Source organism: Microtus oregoni, unplaced genomic scaffold (assembly GCF_018167655.1).
Source record: "Microtus oregoni isolate MIOR12 unplaced genomic scaffold, Mior012 000024F_ref0000369, whole genome shotgun sequence".
In the NCBI taxonomy this organism is placed as follows: Eukaryota; Metazoa; Chordata; class Mammalia; order Rodentia; family Cricetidae; genus Microtus; species Microtus oregoni.
The window spans coordinates 22,794,291-22,814,630 of NW_024543083.1; positions in this window are offsets into that span (position 1 = coordinate 22,794,291).

The following is a 20,340-nucleotide window of genomic DNA, read 5'->3' on the forward strand; positions in this document are numbered from 1 at the left end:
TTTATTCTCTTAATCAGAAGAGGCTATAAAGCCTATTTCCACAAGACAAATTCAATACCCTGGACTAGCTTCTGAAAAATGACATTTGATTGCAAATTGAAATTCGAAGTGACCCAGAGTTGGCATGCTTGCTGGGTAAAGTTTATCCCTCTGCTTATGGCAAATGATTTCTTTAAATCAAATGGGACATCTGCAAATTTTTAGGCACTAATTTCCTAAGACCATAAAACCCCTCTGGGTGATTTTTTTTATTTTCATTTGCTGAACAGAGAGTTTAGTTTTAAACTACATGCTCTCCCTTGGCAGAGTGAGAGATGAAAAGCCTGCTGTGAAATTGATTTGGCACGCACATAAGAGAAAGCTTTGTGAGTAGAACTCTACACTGAGAGTCTCTTCACCAAGCACATGTCCAAACTCCAGTGTCACTCAGATCCCGGGTATGTGTCCTGTCCCAACACCCCCATCATCCCCCAAATGATTTATATTTCTTTCTTTATTGCTTGAGATAAGATTTTATTATGCAGCTTAGAATAACTTTGAACTTGTGGATCTTCTCCTTCCTCAGCATTCTGAGTGATGGGATTATAGGAAGTTCTATCTCAATGTTCCTTATTTACATTTTTAACGTTCATGTTAATTCCATTCTTAACTTTGCTTTTAATACCTGTTTTTGCAAAAACATACATTACTCAAATATTTTCTGGACACATTCACTATGACCTAATGGAAGATAAAACTGAAGAAATATTTCTATAATAATTTGGCTTTTACTCAAGAAAGTCAGTTAAGAGAAGGACAGACACTCACATGATGCATGAGAGGCAGATGTTTGTTCCGGTATCCACTGGTTTACTCTTTATCTACTAAATACCAAATATTTGAATGATTATATTAACTTCTAGAAATGATTTAGTAATTAATTATTGTACATATCTTCAGAAACAAACTGTCTTCTTGCAATTGATGTAACTCATATATCTTTGTACATAATAATGATAACAGACTTAATTTTTAGACAGTATAAAATATATGAAAATGACTTAAAACTTTCCAAGGAGACAAGAAAGTATTTTTTCCTAAAATAGATACAAAGTTCTCTAGTTAAATTTTATTGACAGTAAACAACTAAGAAATGAAAAGCATATGTTATAATACCTTGTTCCTTATGTAAGCCTAGGTGTCTTTTAGGTTAATCTGCCTTGAATTCCCATTCCAAATGTCCATTTTGCCCATATTTCTTATAACGATCAGATTCACAAAAGCATAATATATCATCACATTAGAATGCTGATAGTGAGCAGTGCACCATTTTTACTTAGGATTGTCTTTACCTGTATATGTGTGTGCCTTTCGAGTTCCACATAGCATCGGCATCAGTCAAGGTAATAACTACTTATCTATGCTAAGAGTCCACATTATGATTGATTTGGACAGATGCATCCATCAAACCACCACCACAATAACATTGAAGCATCCGTTGTCTCTAAAACACTCCTGTTTTCTTCCTTCTCTATTTGTGTTGTTGTAGGGAAAATTCAGATGAATTTTTACTTTTACTGATGTATTTTAAAGAGCACAACACCACAGACCTAACTATAGAATTTATTTCCTACAGGAGATCTCTGGAATATATTTGGTTTGTATAATGGAAAATTTCATCTCTGTGAGCATTAGGTTCTCATTTGTTCCCCCTTCTAACCCAGGGTAATTACTACCCTATTCTTTTCCTATGTTCCTCACTATTGTAGACACATTCTACAGTGGGAACCACACATTGCTTTGTTCCACTTTGATTAGCCTAACTTATTTATGGTGATTTCCTCTAGATCCATCCAAGTGATATTTTTCTTCTGTATTTAGATTAAGAAATATTTTATGTCCCTCTGTGGAGTCCACATTCTATTTACATAGGCATCAGCATTGAATATTTTAGTTCCTCCTATATCTGCTCCATAGCCATAATAAACATGGAAAGGCAAATATCTATGCATGATTATTGTTTCAGATATTGTGGGTAGATGTTCAGCAATGGATGTAATGCGTGATTTGGTCGATCATGTCTCTAAGAACCACTGCATTCTTTCCTTAATTGTTGGTTAATTTCCAAATTCATATCACTGTCCCTCTCCTTCATGTCCTTGTAAACAGTATAAGTCTGTCTTTTTGAATAACAGACATCATAGTAGACATGAGGTGTTCAACTGTGGTTTTGCTCTGAATCTCTCTGTGGTTGGAGATGCTTACACTCTATCATCAACACATTGGGTACAGCTTCTTTGCTTAAATCCTTAATCAAATTCTTTCCATTTTTAAATCACGGTATTGGGTTTTTTTTTTTTTTTTTTTTGGCCATTGCATTGTAGGGAATTCCTATGTACATTAGCTGTTAACCTTTGGTCAATAGATGATGTGGTTTTGCTTTTTCCAATCCTATTTTTTAGCTTTCATCTTGTGGATGCTTGCCTCTGTCACATAGATACCTTTTAGTTCTTCGCTGCCTCATTTATTTATTTTAGTTTTTTTTTATTTTTTAAATTTATTTATTTATTAAGGATTTCTGCCTCGTCCCCACAACCGCTTCCCATTTCCCTCCCCCTCCCCCGATCAAGTCCCCCTCCCTCATCTGCATCTGCTGGAAGAGCAATCAGGGTTCCCTGACCTGTGGGAAGCCCAAGGACTGCCCACCTCTATCCAGGTCTCGTAAGGTGAGCATTCAAACTGCCTAGGCTCCCACAAAGCCAGTACGTGCAGTAGGATCAAAAACCCACTGCAATTGTTCTTGAATTCTCAGTATTCCTCATTGTCCGCTATGTTCAGCTAGTCCGGATTTATCCCATGCTTTTTCAGACCTAGGCCAGCTGGCCTTGGTGAGATCCCAATAGAACATCCCCATTATCTAAGAATCCATTCCCAAGACCAACATCAAGAACTTTCTTAGAAATTTATACATAATTTAGAAGTCTATATTTTGTTCAAATAATTCCTATAAGATGTCAGTGTATTTCTTGCAACTAAATTTTTACCCATTTGAGGATACTTGTTTTCTTCTTTGATATATAATATATAAAATGTATTTAATGTTGTAAATATATTATTAAATATATATAAATAAATATGTTATAAATAGAGGAGTATCATACATGAATGCTGTATTTGCAACATTTCCACCCACCCTCTTTACAAATTCCTGCTGTCTCCCTATTCACTCTCAAATTCATGATCTCTTCTTTAATTCTTGCTGCATCTATAATAAACATACATGTATATATTATGTACATACACATATATGTATGGTGTATATACAGTGCAATGAATTTGGTGATGGAGACAAGCACTCTGCCTGTAGTTGAATTCCACTAACTTTACTTTGGCCATGCAACTGATTTTTTTTGTTTGTTTATTTATTTATTTACTTGTTTGTTTATTTATTTATTAAAGATTTCTGTCTCTTCCCCGCCACCGCCTCCCATTTTCCTCCCCCATCCCCAGTCAAGTCCCTGTCCCTTGTCAGCCCAAAGAGCAATCAGGGTTCCCTGCCCTGTGGGAAGTCCAAGGACCACCCACCTCCATCCAGGTCTAGTAAGGTGAGCGTCCAAACTGCCTGGGCTCCCACAAAGCCAGTACGTGCAGTAGGATCAAAAACCCATTGGAACCCAAAGAAAAACATATAGGCATCCTCCTGAATATTAACCTTCATCAGGCGATGAAAGGAAACAGAGACAGAGACCCACATTGAAGCACCGGACAGAAATCTCAAGGTCCAAATCAGGAGCAGAAGGAGAGAGAACATGGACAAGGAACTCAGGACCGCGAGGGGTGCACCCACACACTGATTTATTTTTGAAGAACTCTCCGTACTAGAAAGCCTATCCTTTCACTGAATTAAAATATTTGCCTTCTCTCAGTATTACCGAGTTAAAATGACAAGTTGTGTTTGGAAAGGAAATAAAAAGAAATTATAAATATCTCTGTATTTTCAAACTAGTCATATTTAACTGACTGAGTTTCCTTGGAAGCCCAATGGACTCTCATCAAGAAGAGGAATATCTCAAATGAAGACTTGTAAAGCATTTCTGTGACTTGAGAAGTTAAGAAAACTAAGTGTAGTAATGATTTTCTTTTTCTGACTGAAAATTATTTTCTGCAATCATTTTTGATTTTTTTCATTGCTTCTCTTTCTCTAGTTTTCTGGTATGGTTAGTTTACATCTTTTAAAACTTTCCTTTCTTGAATTTTTATTGTACCTAAGAACAAAAATAAAATAATGAAGTATTTACTATTTTTCACATTATTAAAGAAAGTTTTATTTTATTCAAATCTTTCTAAAAATAATAAATTATGAAAAATAAACTGTAGGTTGTAAAGATCCAGAACTTATATAAAAGAAGTTAAGTGATATAGCTATGATATGATTATTCTGAAAATGGCATAGGAACATTGCAAGCTTAATGCTTTGTCAGAAAGGTTACATGAAAAGTATTTGTGAAAAAAATGATTTCTATGGAAAAAACAACCTTCCATGTTACCGTAGACAGCAGAAAGTTTGGAAAAAAATGTATAAAGATCCAATATATTCAAATAAGCTTCTCATCTCAGTGCTTGCCAGGTGGAGACAGGAAGATCAAGAATCAAAGTCCTTATCCATCCCTTTGAAAAATGAAGGACACACTGAGCTACATAACATACCATCTTAGTGTCTTCCCCTGCCCAAAGTTATAAAGAAATGCTCATTCAAGAAGTGATGTTAAGCCACACACTCCACTCATGTGTGTTTTTGTGTGTCAATGATTCAATTTGTTTAAAGACATATATTTCTTACCTTTATTCTCTGGCTCTGTTATGTCAATGCCAGCTACCAATAAATATAAATGATACGATATTACAACCGTTGAATGTGAAAATTCAGTAGTCAGAACATTTATTGGACAGGTGATACTGACTTACTACCAATGTGTATTTGTCTAATTAAACTTAATTTATCTGCTTCTTGAATGCTTTTTACTGAATGATTTTTTCCCGAGATTTTATCAAAACTAATTCTATAAGCATTGCTTACAACTCTTATCTCTAAAATAAGATTAAGATACTTAACCCTACCCATTTTTTAAAGGGGAAGGAAATGTAGTACATTATTGTTAAAACTAATTATCTTAGCAAAACAAGCTTCTTTGTAAGAGTCACATAAATACAAAATGTGCTAATTTTTTTTCAAATTCTATGAACATAGCAGATTTTATTACCGCCTACATAGTCCCCAGATCTTAATCATGGACTTATTCATCCATTAGCCACTGTGAGTGACTGATTAATTGATCTCTGCCTTTTTAGGAAGTATTTTCTAGTATAATCCAACATTCTGCTCTCCAAGTGAAAGTAGATTGAATGTGACTGTGACAATATCTTAGAAGCACAGTAAGGGTTTATAACAAATGGAGAATTGTTTTTACCTGTAGCGATGAGATTGAATCCATGATTTCATAAAGGGACCACTAATAAAATATAGGACAGCTTGATGTCAAAACAGTATCATATATCACTTAGAATAGCATGGATGGATTCAAGCCCTAGTGAATTAAGTAAGGTCCAGAAATCTATTATTCAAATATATATGAAGTAGCATATAAAATGGAAAGACCGCAGATAGGAAAGGAAGTTGATAAACATTTTTATGTCATATCAATTACAGTAGATTCATGATATGTTCATAAGTGAATACTTAATAAAATAAATATATTAAATTTGAAATATGTTTCAGTATCTCTGTTAACATTAAGCTCTTCTTTGGCCTCATGAGAAAAATAAATGGATTCCTCCATTTAGTAAAGCAATAATAGGTTTTACTCATGGGCCTTAAACTTTCCTAATTAGGGTGTTTTTTTTTGCCACATCTACAGTACCTAGAATGAGTTTCTTTTTGTGGAATTGGCAAGTTTGTATTGTAACATACAAGGTCTAGTACTGAACATGGCCATTAAAGTATTTTCTACCTCAGCTACCTTTATAGGACAGTCCCTGCTCCCACCACTAGGAGTTCAATGAGTATATCAAGTTACACAGCTATGACACATATGTAGAGGGCCTACATCAGTCACATGCTAGCTTCCTAGCTGTTAGTCCCAACTCTATGAACTCCTATGAGCACAGGTGTATTGTTCTGTGGGATCCCTTGTGATGACTTTAACTACCCTTGCTTGGACAACCCTTCCTTTCTCTCTTTGACAGGATTCCCCAAGCTTATCCCAGTGCTTGGCTGTGGATCTCTGGATGTGCTACCATCAATTGCTCAGTGAGGACTCTCTGATGACAATTGGGGTAGTCATCTATCTGATTACAGCAGGCAACAAGTTCAGGCTACCTATTCACTATTATTAGAAGTCTTAGCTGGTGACATCATTGTACATTTGAGTGAGGTTCCCTTGCATCAAAAAATTATCAGTAGCCCACCTATTTACAAACAAATGTGCTAAGAAAGAATCAGGGAAACAACACCCTTCACAATATCCACAATTATTATAAAATAGCATGAGATAACTCTAACCAAGCAAGTGAAAGTCCTATATGACAAGAACTTTGAAGTTCTTTGAAGAAAGAAATTGGAGAAGATATCCAAAGATGGAAAGATCTATCAAGTTAATGGATTGGTAGGATTAACATTGTAAAAAAAAATGGCCATTTTACCCAAAGCAATCTACAAATTGAACACAACCCCCATAAAAATTCCAACACAATTATTTTTATTCTTTTAGAGAAAGTCTTACTCTTGAGCCCAGGCTGCCTTGCATTTTCCATTCTCTGTAATCTAAGCTAGCTTCAAGCTGTTACTGTCCTCCTACCTCCATGTGCTGCATGCTTGGATTGCAAACATGAGCTACCCATCTAGGTTTAGTGTTTAAAACTCAAATGTATTTTTCATTCTGTATTCCTTAACGCAGATATTTGTTTTCATTTCAATGAATGGACTACAGTACTTGAAACCCAGGAACTATAAAATGAATTTCAATCTTATTGAAAAACAGATGTTTAGTGAAATGATCACTAGGAAATGTTTCATCCTCTGCTCAGTTTTTCTAACTTTGATCCTGTGCTGATGGTTTGGATGTGTAATTGTATTTTCACTGTTTTCCTGCACTTTAGTGAAAGATTCTTCACATCTCAAACAGAAAACTGCTGCCCAGGCCCAGTTTCTTAGGAAGGCACTGCCACTTACTCATCCTGCTGGAAGATAGAAGAACAGACCAAAGCTTAGATTCTGTCTACAAAAGACTCTACAGAGACTCAAAGTACTAGAAGGCTATTCATAATATTTTCTTCCTGCACCAAAAGTGTCTTATATAAGTGGGTCACAAATTCTCTTCTCCAACTACAAAAACCACTTTCTTTTTTGTGAAAAGCTGATTTCATTCATAGCTAGAATTCAAAGCAAAAAGTGAGCATTTTGTTTGTTCTTTAATAGATAAAGCTTGTCTTAAAATCAGAGTGCTGAGCTAGCCACACTAGTTAACAATATAGACCAGAGAGTGGTGGCACATATCATTAATCCCAACACTTAAGAGTCAGAGGCAGATGGATCTCTGTGAGTTCAAGGCCACCCTAGAATATATGAGATTGAATCTGTCTAAAAGAGAAACAGCTCACATTTAGGTGATCTCAGCACATGGAATCACGTGCCTTTAATCCCAGCATCATACATTAATTAGTATAGTCAATATATATTGACTATATTATTATACTCAATTAAATTTATTATACTCAATTTTGATCTAGTATGGGACTACTCTATCAGCGTTTGCCTACAGGAATGTGGAGATGGGAAGTGGTATGGCAGGGCAGAGAGAGGAATATACTGAGGGGTTTTTTCCAGATACAAATAGACTAAATATTGTAACTGTAATTCTTGCTTGAATTTGTTTTGTTATATGTGATTTGTTAATGTTAACATTAAAATCTGCCTTTTAATTAGACAGAAAAGGTGAGCTGATACCAGATGTTATGTATATGTGTTGTTTTTATTGGTTGATGAATAAAGCTGTTTGAGCCAATGGCTTAACAGACTAAAGCCAGGTAAAAATTAAGAACAGAGATATATAGAGATAGTAGGTGGTGTCAGGGAGACACCATCTAGCTGCAGAAGGAGACAGATGCTGGATCCTTACCAGTAAGCCACAGCCTTGTGCTGATACACAGAATAATAGGAATGGGTTAATTTAAGATATAATTTTTTTGGTAAGAACATGCCTAAGTTGTTGTCTAAGCAGCTCTGTAGTTAATATAGATTCTGTTTGATTATTTTGGGTCTGGTGGCCAGAAAACAAACAAGCAGTCTCCTTTTACAGAGGGAGGATACAGGAGCTCATTGCATTAAATCTGAAGATCATGGAGACAGGATCTTGCCCCTATCAGTCTAAGGTTCAATAGAGGTAAAATGTCTCTGTAGTGGCTGGCTCCTTTACTTCTCTGAGCTTTCAGCATTTACTCTGATATCTGACTCTAGGATTTTATTATTATGACCAACTAGAATTTGTGCTATAGCATTGCACGTAACAAGCAAGCTTCCTAGGATTTGAACGTGTAGCTTTTACACTGGTGAAAGGTAAATGTTCCTACAGCAAGGGACGCTCATTTGTTGATCAAGGTGTAAGGGCTGTTAGAACAGCAATTTGGGGAATAACACCACATAAACATTATATCTTTATGGTAAAGTGGTACTGGCATATGACCACAGTAGTAACTTTACAAGCATGGAACTATTTGAGGCATGGAGAATCAATGAGGAAGCCAGGTAGTCATAACTTAACAGGGTGCATTATCTATTTTTTTCATCCATATGCACATGTGAGGTCTTCTATCTCCATTAAGGTACATATTAAAAGCTACAGGGATCCATAAAGATCAAAAAAGAACTTTGTCTTGTATGAATTATATAATTAACATTCTTAAAATAAAGGAACAAGATCATAATACACATAAATGATAGTTCAAAGGTAATATTTGTTAAAATCCTCAAAAAATATTTTCAATTGTTTGCTCTTATTTTCAGTGACATGCGTGCATGTGTGTGTGTGTGTGTGTGTGTGCGTGTGTGTGCATATGCATGCGTGTGCTTGTGTGTGCATATAATATAGATGAAGTCACCTGTTTCTGCATGTTTAGGAGAGGACAACATCTGATATCTTCCTCAATCCGTATTCTACCTTGTTGTTTGAGACAGGGTTTCTAATTAAATCTAAAACTTACCATTTCCACCGAGCTTCTTGGCTAACAAACAAGCCCCTGGTATCTTCTTTCTATCTGGGATAACCATTCCCTAACTAGGATTACAGTGAATGCCACACCATCTTGCTTTTAATGGGTGTTGGAGATCCAATTTTTTTTTTCTTGTGCCTACTTAGCAATCTACTTACTAAACAATTGCTGTAATTTATTTTGTCACTTGAAAAACTGAAATCATTTGAGAAAAGGGATTCTCAATTGGGAAAATGTCTGCAGTAGTTTGGTCTCTGGTCAAACCTCTGGGACACGTTCTTTATTATTGGTTGGTGGCAAAAGGTCCAGGGCACTGAGGGTTGATCAATCCCTGGCTTGGTGGTCCTGATGTGTTAAGAAAACAACAAAGTTAGCCCTTTTAAGCAAGCCAGTAGCAGTTTTCCTCCTTGATGGCTTCTGTATCAGGCCTTTAAGTCCTTGCTTTAATCTCCTACCCTGACTTTCCTCTGTGTTGGAGGGTGACCTGCGAATACTAAGTTGAAATAAACTCTTCCCCATGTTACTTTTGTCTTTGGTGATGTATCACAGCAATGGAAATCCTAACAAAGACAGTCATGTTCTGGCCAAGAAAGGAAGTTCTTTTATTGCCTAATTATATCCCACAAAAACATCTGATAAAGCTGTTTTTATAGCAAATGAATAATAAAGTTTCCAGGAGATACATAATTCTTTTCTTCTAACTCCTTATGGGAAGTTTATGATTATAGATGGTTTTTACTGTTTTCAACATTAGATTTCCCCTAATTTTCTGTACTAATTCAATATGCATAAATGTTAATAGTATCCTCTTTTCTGTCTAACAAACTCCCCCAATCTCAATGATTCACAGAATTTAAATATGTTCCTTGTGTGTTTTGAAGTGAGAAGTTGCAAGTGAGTGTGATAGATCTAAAATCAAGGTATACTAGGACCTGTTCATTCAGGTGTCTCTGTGTCCTTGTGTGGTCCAAATTCTAGCAAGTACTGGCTCTCCTCAACACAGGCTTTTGCTGGTTCAATTACTGCCACTTTTCTCATCTTCTTCACCTGTTATCGTTTCTTACCTCTGATGTACATTTCACCAGGACTTTGTAACATATCAGGCCCATACAAGACCAAGCAGGAAAATGTCAGCATCATAAATTATCAGCTGAAAAAAATCTATATGGTTCCTTTTCAACATCCATTGCATATTTATAGATTCTATGATGTAGAATATGACCATCTTTGGAATATCGTTGTAATCTATTGGACAAACCACATGCATATAAAGCATAGGAACAATCTTTTTAAAGAAATTGAGGGAATTATAGATTGTGACCATTTTTTAATATTCTGTAATTATAAAAAAGCAATATCTAACCATTTCCATAAACAAGAATGTTTTTCTGATGGTATTCTTAAAAAATAATCATCAAAATTAAACTGGTTAAAAAGAACATAAAAATGACATCATAAAAACTCTGTAGGTAAATGTAATGTGTGTTTGACTGTGTGTGTGTGTGTGTGTGTGTGTGTGTGTGTGTGTACATATATAGAATTCTGGAAAGATTTAGTTACTGAGTCTTTTAAAGGTTATGGGATTACTTTGTTAATGTAATTACTAAAATGTTAAAATTCAAATTTCAGCATTTATTGTTTCTCTTATAGGGCACCATGACATAAGCTTGCATAGGTTGTACTACATATCTATATATGTAATGAACATAATTATATTTTTTATCTTTCATAAGGGAGATTTGAGCAGAGAGTCTTGAAATCTTGTTCACATAAACAGTAATAAAAAGTACTGTGATTGTAGTAATTACGCTTTATTGGGAGCACTAGGGGATGTTCATAGGTTCAGTCTGAATCATATTTCTAAAGCAGAGTTTGTAGATAATTTTTAGAGAAATTGTCTCTACAACTTCTTATAAGATTTTTGAGTGGTATGATAGCATTACCTTCTTACCGTTTTATTTAGACTCGATTTGTCCTGTAATCTCCACCAATCTCTTTTTATTATTTCTAATAATAACTACAAATATCAATTTGTTCCATGGAACTGTGAGGATTGCATCCTCCGTATATCTTAATCTTCATGGATATGATTTTTTATTTGCACCTGTTGAGTAAATATGGTTATTCAAGTATCAGTTCCTACATTCACACAGAAATCACATGATTGGATGCCTTGGCATTTCCCATTAGTTCTCTGTTTTCCACTCACACCTCATGTCCTTATCTCTCTTTTGTCACCCCATTGTATGGCACGCACCCCAATGACCTCCACTATGTTTTGTGAAGCATATAGACTGTTTCAGGTACAGGGTCTTCTTTCTTGTCTGCTGACCGAAGTTTCTCTCCAGCCCTGTCCATTGTCCCACAGCACTTGTCTGGGACACTCACTTTGTTATTTGCTCACAGCAATTCCTTTCATGACACAGATTCAGATATGAAATGAAAATAATCGCAAGTTCATCATAAATAAATTATTTCATCTTGCTCAATATGTAAAATTTAATACTAAATGCAGATGGATTACTACCAGGCATAATTAAGGTAACATGTAAACTCTGTTGCCATGTTAATTATAAGGACGTCCATTAATTTGTATCCAGCCCTTTGCTAAATTAATGAAAATTTTAAATTGTTTGAATGGGGAATAGTATAGCCTCCTCATGGCTTAGTGGAAACTCAAAATGGTTCCAGAAGTACGAGTCTACCCTCAGAGATGTGCTGGTTGGTCAAGTCCACATCAAATCAACAAGCAGTGTCTCAGAAATTATCTTCTTTACATCAGTCACACAGATCAGGCTTCTGAATAATGACAAGGTAGCCTGCCCAGTTATGTTAGTGCAAGAATGAGGATGCATCAGGGAATAGCTCAGCTCTTTCCCATAGATGTTGTGTGATGAAATTAAATCCATAGTTTTCCAGCTAGGTAAATTTGCACTGTGCCTCTCCTATACACTCTGAAAACTGTGACATGTTATGAACTTGAAGTAAATAAAAATCATATTAGCACCTAGGTAGTTTGAAATTTAAACTATTCATTTTGAAAATGCATTAAGAGAAAGAATATTGGTTAAGGTTTTTGAATTTTAACTTCTATATTATTTTCTGTACTCATAAAGCAACCCAGAAAAAAACTTTAGCTAAACAATGTGAAAAGGAAAATCTAATAAATAAAAAGTAGAAAATTAATTTTAGAAGACCCACAGAACAAATTATAATCATTCTCTGAATGTCATGAAGAGAGGGTAAGATATTAACTTCAGACATTTTTTTCCTACCAGGAATCCCACTTTTATTAAGTTTTCAATAGTAGAAGAAACTTTCACATTTTATTAAGTCCTCAGAAAATATTCCATGAAGCAATGTGCTTCAGTGAGTACCTGACAGAGGCACCTGTAAACACTCTCACTTTGAATATAAAGCAGATTAATTTAATGTTATTTTAAAAATATGACTACTTTAGTATTGCTTGCCAAAGATATAGTTTTCATTTACCAGAAATTAAATTTGGGATATGAGATAAAGCTTAATTACTTCTTAGCATCATAGTTTACATTCTTCTCTAGAGCAACATTTCCCATGACAGGAGGGATTCTGGAGTGTGTCTGATGCTCATGAACTGCTTCAAAGGATTGCAGCTCTAGTATTACAATAATAGTTCTCAAGAAAGCCATTCTGTGCACCCGATCACTGTGAGGAATGTATCAGGGACCAGCTTTTCTGGGTCTTTGGCAAACAGGCTTTTTTTTTTTCACATTGACAAGGGTAATATATTTGGTAATATATTCATTTTAATTAAAAGAAAAAAAATAAAATGTCATGGGAAATGACACGATTTTTAGACAGAATTTTATGGTAAATTCCTGTTTTTTAAAAGAATCAGGTGTGCTGCATTGACATGAGGCGTGACTCTATGCACCTGCAATTAGTAAGTAGACAGCGGTTGCACAAAGAAAACATAAAACAAGGAAGCGGGGTGAGGGGAGAGCTTAGAAAGAGTTGTAGGGAAAAGAATATCGATGTGCTGATCAAAGCACATTACATTCATGTATGAAATTATCAAATAATAAACTTTAAAAATAAACAAGCCATGATCTTAATAATGAAAATGTGCTCAACAAAATTAATCATAACTGAGTTGAGTGTTGGAAATGCACACAGTGAAATTTTATGCAGCTGAAAAGAAATATGACACCATCATCTTTGTGGAAATTATGATATTAAGAGAGCTTATCTAAAGTTTGAAAGACAAGGCAAGACTTGTCTTTCTTATATGAGAATCTTAATACACACATACACACACGTGCATGCACGTATGTGCGCACACACACATACACAAATACATACACACAGTTCTAAGTGTGAATAATAGGTTGTGAGGAAAAACTGGGGGTGGAAAAAAAGTCCATGGATTATGAAGAAGAAAAGAGTTTGAGGAGGAGAGGTTGAGGAAAAGGATCAGGGAGATGTCCTAAGGCAGAGTTGAAGGTTAAAAAAAGTCTATTAAGAAATATAAATGTCATAATAATGATAGTCCACATTCTAGTTTGACACATGCATTTTAAAAAGTAATATTTTAAGATTCTATAAAGAGAATTGATAGCAAATGCAATCATCAATACAGATTTAAAGCATCAATAAATAAGATGTCATATGGCTCAAGATATTATATGGCTTCTGTTTGTCGGAACACAAAATGGGACACATCAAACAAAGCTGGTAAACATGACCCAAACTTGTGAGTTTAGGCCGTCTGTAGCAAACATTCTGTTTAGATTTGGGCTTGGTGTAACATTCCGACCTTTGCATAGTCACTGAAGTTTTTAATACCATGAATGTTTAACATGACAGTTTGGTTTTTTGTTTTTTGGGGGGGGGAGTTCACTGTTGTTGCTAATTTCTCTGTTTTTCTAGAATTTTTTCGTGAAGTCTTCATGGCATGTTGAGAAGTTTTTGAGTGTTTTGCTTCTTCAAAACTCATCTACCCATTTCTCCACCACTGGCTTTGGTTGCAGAAGAGATGTATAACATTTAAAGAACACCACACCTATAATGGATGTCAGGCGAATCCCTAGAACTGTTTTTGTTTGGGGTCCACAGTCTAAACTCTGCCATATTAACTTTTCCCTCTTTCCTCTAAAACCAGAACGGATTGTATGCTCTCTCCTCTAGCCACCTGTCAAATGATGACGTTCATCAAAGGCAGTAATGTGTAACTGTACCAGCCAAGAGATGGGACTTTCTTTACATGTGAATTCCGAATCTAACTATGTGTGATAATATAAAGCCAAAGTCAGAATTAACGCCATATATCCATGCAAAATAATGCCATCATCACCAAGTGGCATAAGTATACAATATGAAAAAGGAAGCTACAATTAACAAAATTCATGATGTCATTATCTGAACCATTGAATACCCATCAGATTAAATGACTCCAAGTCAACCCCTCCTTCAATAACCACATACCGGCCATGTTTTCAATATCAACTGTTCATACGGGCACATACATGCTTTAACTCTGACACAGTTTATTTCCACAACCATTTCCTTTTAGTAATACTGTAAAAGAAAACGTAAATTTAGGTGTACGTTAACAATGCATTTTTGAATTACGAAGTCATGTTCACTTCCGAACTTTTGAGCTCCGGCAATCGTAAAAGTCACACATTTAAGACGTTTCAGAAAATGTGTGAGAAATGAACAAATAGGGGTTTTTGATGCTTGAGTCTTATTTTATTTTCTTGAAAAAGAGTTACCAAGAAAACATTGGATACTTCAGTTTGAAAAAAAGTGAAAGCTATCTGCCTTGCATTATTCACAGCCAAACCAAACAGACTACTGTGGTATTCATAAATCGCTCTGAATTAAGTCAAACATGCATAAAATCAGGCTTCCTTTGTGGTAAAAATTTCTTCCAGCTGAGTCCACGAGGAGAATAAAAAGTTATCCAAATTTCTATTGTTAAGCTGGGGACAACTTTAAAAACGAAATGCCATCCCTCCGTGGGAGGCCTCCTGACAATTTCTTAATCTTAATAAATTGTCTGTGAGAACTGTGATCAAGTTTGTTTCCATTCAAGATGAGGCATTCAGACGCAGATGCCATTGTATTAGCTTAACACAATGTCAACCTGTTTGCTCATTTATTCTGCTACCTTAAGATTCAGGTAGCTCACACTGAAATAAACAAATGGCATACGTTTTGAATAAAGACCTGGTTGTTTCCTGAAAAGAAAAGGTACTTATGTTTCTATGATAAGAACATTAATCTGTTTCAACAAGATAAGGCAAGAAGTACTTCAGAGCCATCCAAAGTATGGTCATTTAAAATGAAGTCCTGTTTGAACTTTTATTGGATTGATTTTGTTTTATGTATTTTTATTTATTTTGAGACATGGTTCCTTGAAGTCTAGTCTGGCCTGGAACATTGTGTGGATGGATGGAAGACGGTCTATAACTTCTCATACTCATTTTTCTACCTTCCATATGCTGAAAATACAAGTAGTCACCATCATTTAATCAGATTTAATACAAGAAAATCAGGCCCTTTTTATTAAGGCATCTGTGTGTAAGGTCAGTAACTCCCACAATCACATAGACAACAGATATACACAGGTGTTTGTTCATAATTGGAGATTGGATCAATGTCTCAGAAGTTAGAGAATTCCCTGTTATTCTAAAGGACCAGAATTGGTTTCCCTGGACAGAAATCAAATGGCTCACAACCTCCTGTAACTAAAGCTTTTTGAGATTTGAAACTTTCTTTTACCTTCTATGGGCATTAGCACACAGATTGCATACATTCATACAGAAACATGTATACATACAAATAAAAGCAAATAATTCTTTAAAAGATTAGTCATCAAACTTGTGACCCTGACTAGAACAAATGCAGGCCAGTCTTGTTTGCTAAGTCTAGACATCCCACCATCCACTTGAATCCTGGACATCAGTTTGTCTCTTGACACTGATGAAATTTTTCAATTTCCCTCAACTACAGATAGAAAATAAACAGCTGTAGTATAGGACCCCAGAGTTCCTGGTATTGAAACTGCAGTCTATTCAGATGAAGAGAATACAGCCAGAAATTCCCAGGTATCCAAGAGGATGTCCCCAGCTAGGTCCTTGGGCAGGAGAGGAGTGGCCTTGTCACATAGCCTCACTGATAAATATCTTGAATATCACCATAGAACCTTCGTCCAGCGATGGATGGAGATAGAGACAGAGACCCTCATCAGAGCACTAGACTGAGCTCCCAAGGTCCAGATGAAAGCAGAAAGAGGGAGAAAATGAGCAAGGAAGTCAGGACCACGAGGGGTTCGTCCACCCACTGAGATAGTGTGCCTGATCTAATGGGAGCTCACCAAGACCAGCTGGACTGGGACTGAAGGAGCGTGTGATCAAACCGGACTCTCTGAATGTGGCTGACAGTGAGGGCTGACTGAGAAGCCAATGATAATGGCACTGGGTTTTGTTTTTACTACATGTACTGGCTTTTGGGGAGGAAACAAGTGCCGATGTCTGTGCCTCACCTAGAGACAAGAAATTCTGATACCTGTTCTTGCTTCAGGAAAGAATAAGAGCAGAAGTGATGAAGACAGGAGAAGGTCAGGATGTGGCAGCATTGGAGACCTTTGGGTCTCCTTCAGTTCTTGATACTCAGCACACAAAACACATCATTTTGAGGTATAGATTTCTAACCAACATGTGTTTTCCACTAGAAAGTAACCTTTCCTTTATCTAGTCTTCCCTATTTCCAGAGAAAAACGGTGTGTTTCCATATCTGATATATCTTCTTTTATTTCTTTTCTGAATTTCTTCTTTCCTCACTGATCCCCAAATATGGATAGATGTCCTTTTGTTACCAAAGACCTCGATCAAATTGCTCTCTCTGTTTCCTGAATTTTAATATTTGACTAAAGTCAGAGAGGTACATTTTTAGGAATGATATTTTTTGCTGCATAGTTGTTGAGTATGCATTTGGAAAATTCATATGTGATTTGTACAAAATATTTTCTTAATGAGTGACAACCTTGGAATCACAAGAGAACAAAGGAAAGTTATGGACTATGGAATATTTTCACACATGATCACACTAATTAATATAAACTGAACCAATAATACATCCTTTTGCAAGTGTGCATGGATAAAGAAAAGAAAGTACAGTGATTTACTGCCACAAGCTCTGCCATAGTCAATAAATGTGCTTGCATTTTTTCAATTAAAACTTAGATTTGTTTTAAAAAGTGGAAAGCAAAGGAAATTTGGTTGAAAATCCTGTTTAAAGTATGCCTTCCAAGGCCACCCACCCAATACCCTAGCCTCTGCATAGTTAGGTCTCTTTGCTTTATGATCCGTGTGCTTAAGAACTGTGATTCTTTTTTAATAGCACAGCCAGGAAACAACAGAAGGAGAAAAATATTTTTATAGTTGAAAAACTTGGCACAGTTTTTCCTGGAACCAGGAGCACATGTTGGTTCTCCTTTATGAATGTCTGGAAAGACAAAGAGAATTAAGACACATACAAAAGGTTCTGGAAACAGAGACTCAGTTGATTTGCATATTACCCAAGAAATAAAAGCTCACTCTTGATAGCTAATTTCAATAATCAAACATATACAGCATCATTTCAGAAAGGAACAGTGAGCCCTGAGGGATGTATAATGTGGCATAAAATTAAAGCAAAGCTGACCTGACTGACATTAAATCTGATTAACGAGAAACTTCTCTCCAAAGAACATCTGCCCTTTCCATCCTAAAAACAAGTCCAAGTCAAGTGAATTAGCCATGAAAGTGAAATACTTCCATGCCAGGGAGAGTCCATTATTTCTGAAAGAGTCCCACATATAATTCTATGTTTGCATTGAGTTAAAAGTTAAAATAATGCAAATATAATCATTTCTAACTGTTGGTACTAAAAATGAAAATTACAGATTTTAATGACAACTTTATGATGTTTGGATTTAGGTGATAGAGAGTTTAGAGACCTGACCAAATCTTTTGGAAGGAACAGATTACAATTTAGATTAAAACTGATCTATTTTCTTTGTTGTTGTTTCTGTTATACCAAGCACTTGATAGGTCAATGGTTTCCTTCCTATCAGTCCACAGCCACAACCACTATGGTAGTCACCAAGAGGAATGTCTTCAAACTGTAACCTTAAGCAGTATAGAAATCCAAACTAGTATACACATGAAAACATCTGTGATATACATATTCAAATGTTTATCTGTGTTTTACAGAGGGTGGTGGGTACTATGTACATCCAATTTGAAGGTCATTGCTTTAACCAGATAAAGACAATCTGTCTGCTGGACAAAGTCAGCTTGGACTCTGTGAGAAGGGTGAGAAAATTTTTGCTGCAGAACAGGGAGGATGTGCGTGGCATTGTTGCATATGCCTTGTGGAGAGAACTGCAAGCCTTACTGAGCATTGTGGGAGACTGAGTGTGGAAGACTGGAGCATGCAAATCTCTGCTGAGTGCCATGAGGGGTAGAGAGCTTTGAGAAGAATATGTGCGACAGGTATTGTGTAGAGGGCTGTCTTGGGAATATGGAGTCCATTGTGTTATATGGAAGGCAGTTCTGTATGGAGGAACTTGTGGTATGGATTGTGGTGGTATGGCCTTCTGTGCTTCAGAGAAGTCGATACAGTTGTGGTGTGCTATAGGTTGTGGAGTGTGGTGTGATGGAGGTTTGTACTATGCTGCATGAAAGACAGTGTTATCTGGAAAGAGCTGATCTTCCCTGCTAGAGCCTTCTAACTGAAGTTACTAAAAGCTGTGCTTTGCCTAGAGGATCAGAGGATGGGATTTTCACCTGTTGGCCATTGACGGCTGTGTATTTAAGCCTCCATGGTGCTATTAAACAAGGGCTTTTGTACCAGCAATTGGAGGTCCCTGTGTCGGTCTGTCTCTGCCTGTGTTTCCTCAGCCTCCAGCCCGTTGCCCGAAGTTCGGGAACTGGATTCTAGAGCATAGAGAGCAGACGGGGACCCGCAGTGTACGGCAGTTTACAAGGTGTATGTGAAATCATTTAACACATCTAGATTTAAATATACATATAGACACAGATGTACCTTAAAGATATTTATATTTGCTTAAAAATTTACATATACCATTTGAGCCATATTGGGAAATATCTTAATTATTATTTAATGTTTCCAAATAATAAATTCCAGAGCATTGTGTAATTATAACTAGAAAAAAGAGAAAAATCATTATCTCTGTGGTTCAATAATATAACAATAAAATATTTTTCAGAACTAGAAAAAATATATGCTTTCTATAAAGAGTTATTTTTATAATAGTCAATACTTCCAGCAATTAAAAAGTTTGAAAATAGCTAAATCAGAGATATTTTGGGTAACACTTAACTATTTTAAAATACTTTTGAAAATCAACATTTAAAAACTTAAAAAACATATATAAACATTATAAAATATATTTATTTTCTTCAAATGAGAGAGAAAGCATGTCAAAATAATATTGTTTCAATTTTAGCTCTGTGGTCACTGCCCACAATTTATAAATTTAACAGGTTCGGTGACTAATCTCATTAAAGTAAAATTGCACAAAATATGAGACCAAAAATTATGTTTGAAATAATCTTTGACAGTGTAAGCAGGTAACAGTTTTGAAATTTACATTGCATTTTGTGCTTTTATACTATTTTCTTATATTACATTCATGAAGATAGCTTGCTAATATCAGACATAAGATATGAAGTAATATTTATAAATTAAACACAATGTGTGTTAATTAAGGGAATGTGTATTTCAGAAGCTATGAGGTAAAATGTCTCATTTTCTTCCCAGTACTGGATTTAAACAATCAGGTATTATTTTATGCATGTGAGAGTCTCTGGTAGATGGCTGTGTATTCAGAACATATCCTTTGGATTAAATGAATTCAATTCAGTTTTAATTGAAACTTTATTGTGCAGTTACAGGATAAAATAATTCTATTGCCTAAAAATCTTGAGCTTATGGTCTGGCTGGAACCCAGAACTAAAATGGTGCCATCTAATTATAAGGAAAAATTTCCTGTTCCATGATTTCTTCTGTATTTTTTTCTTCAGGAAAATTTGTTCCTCTTTT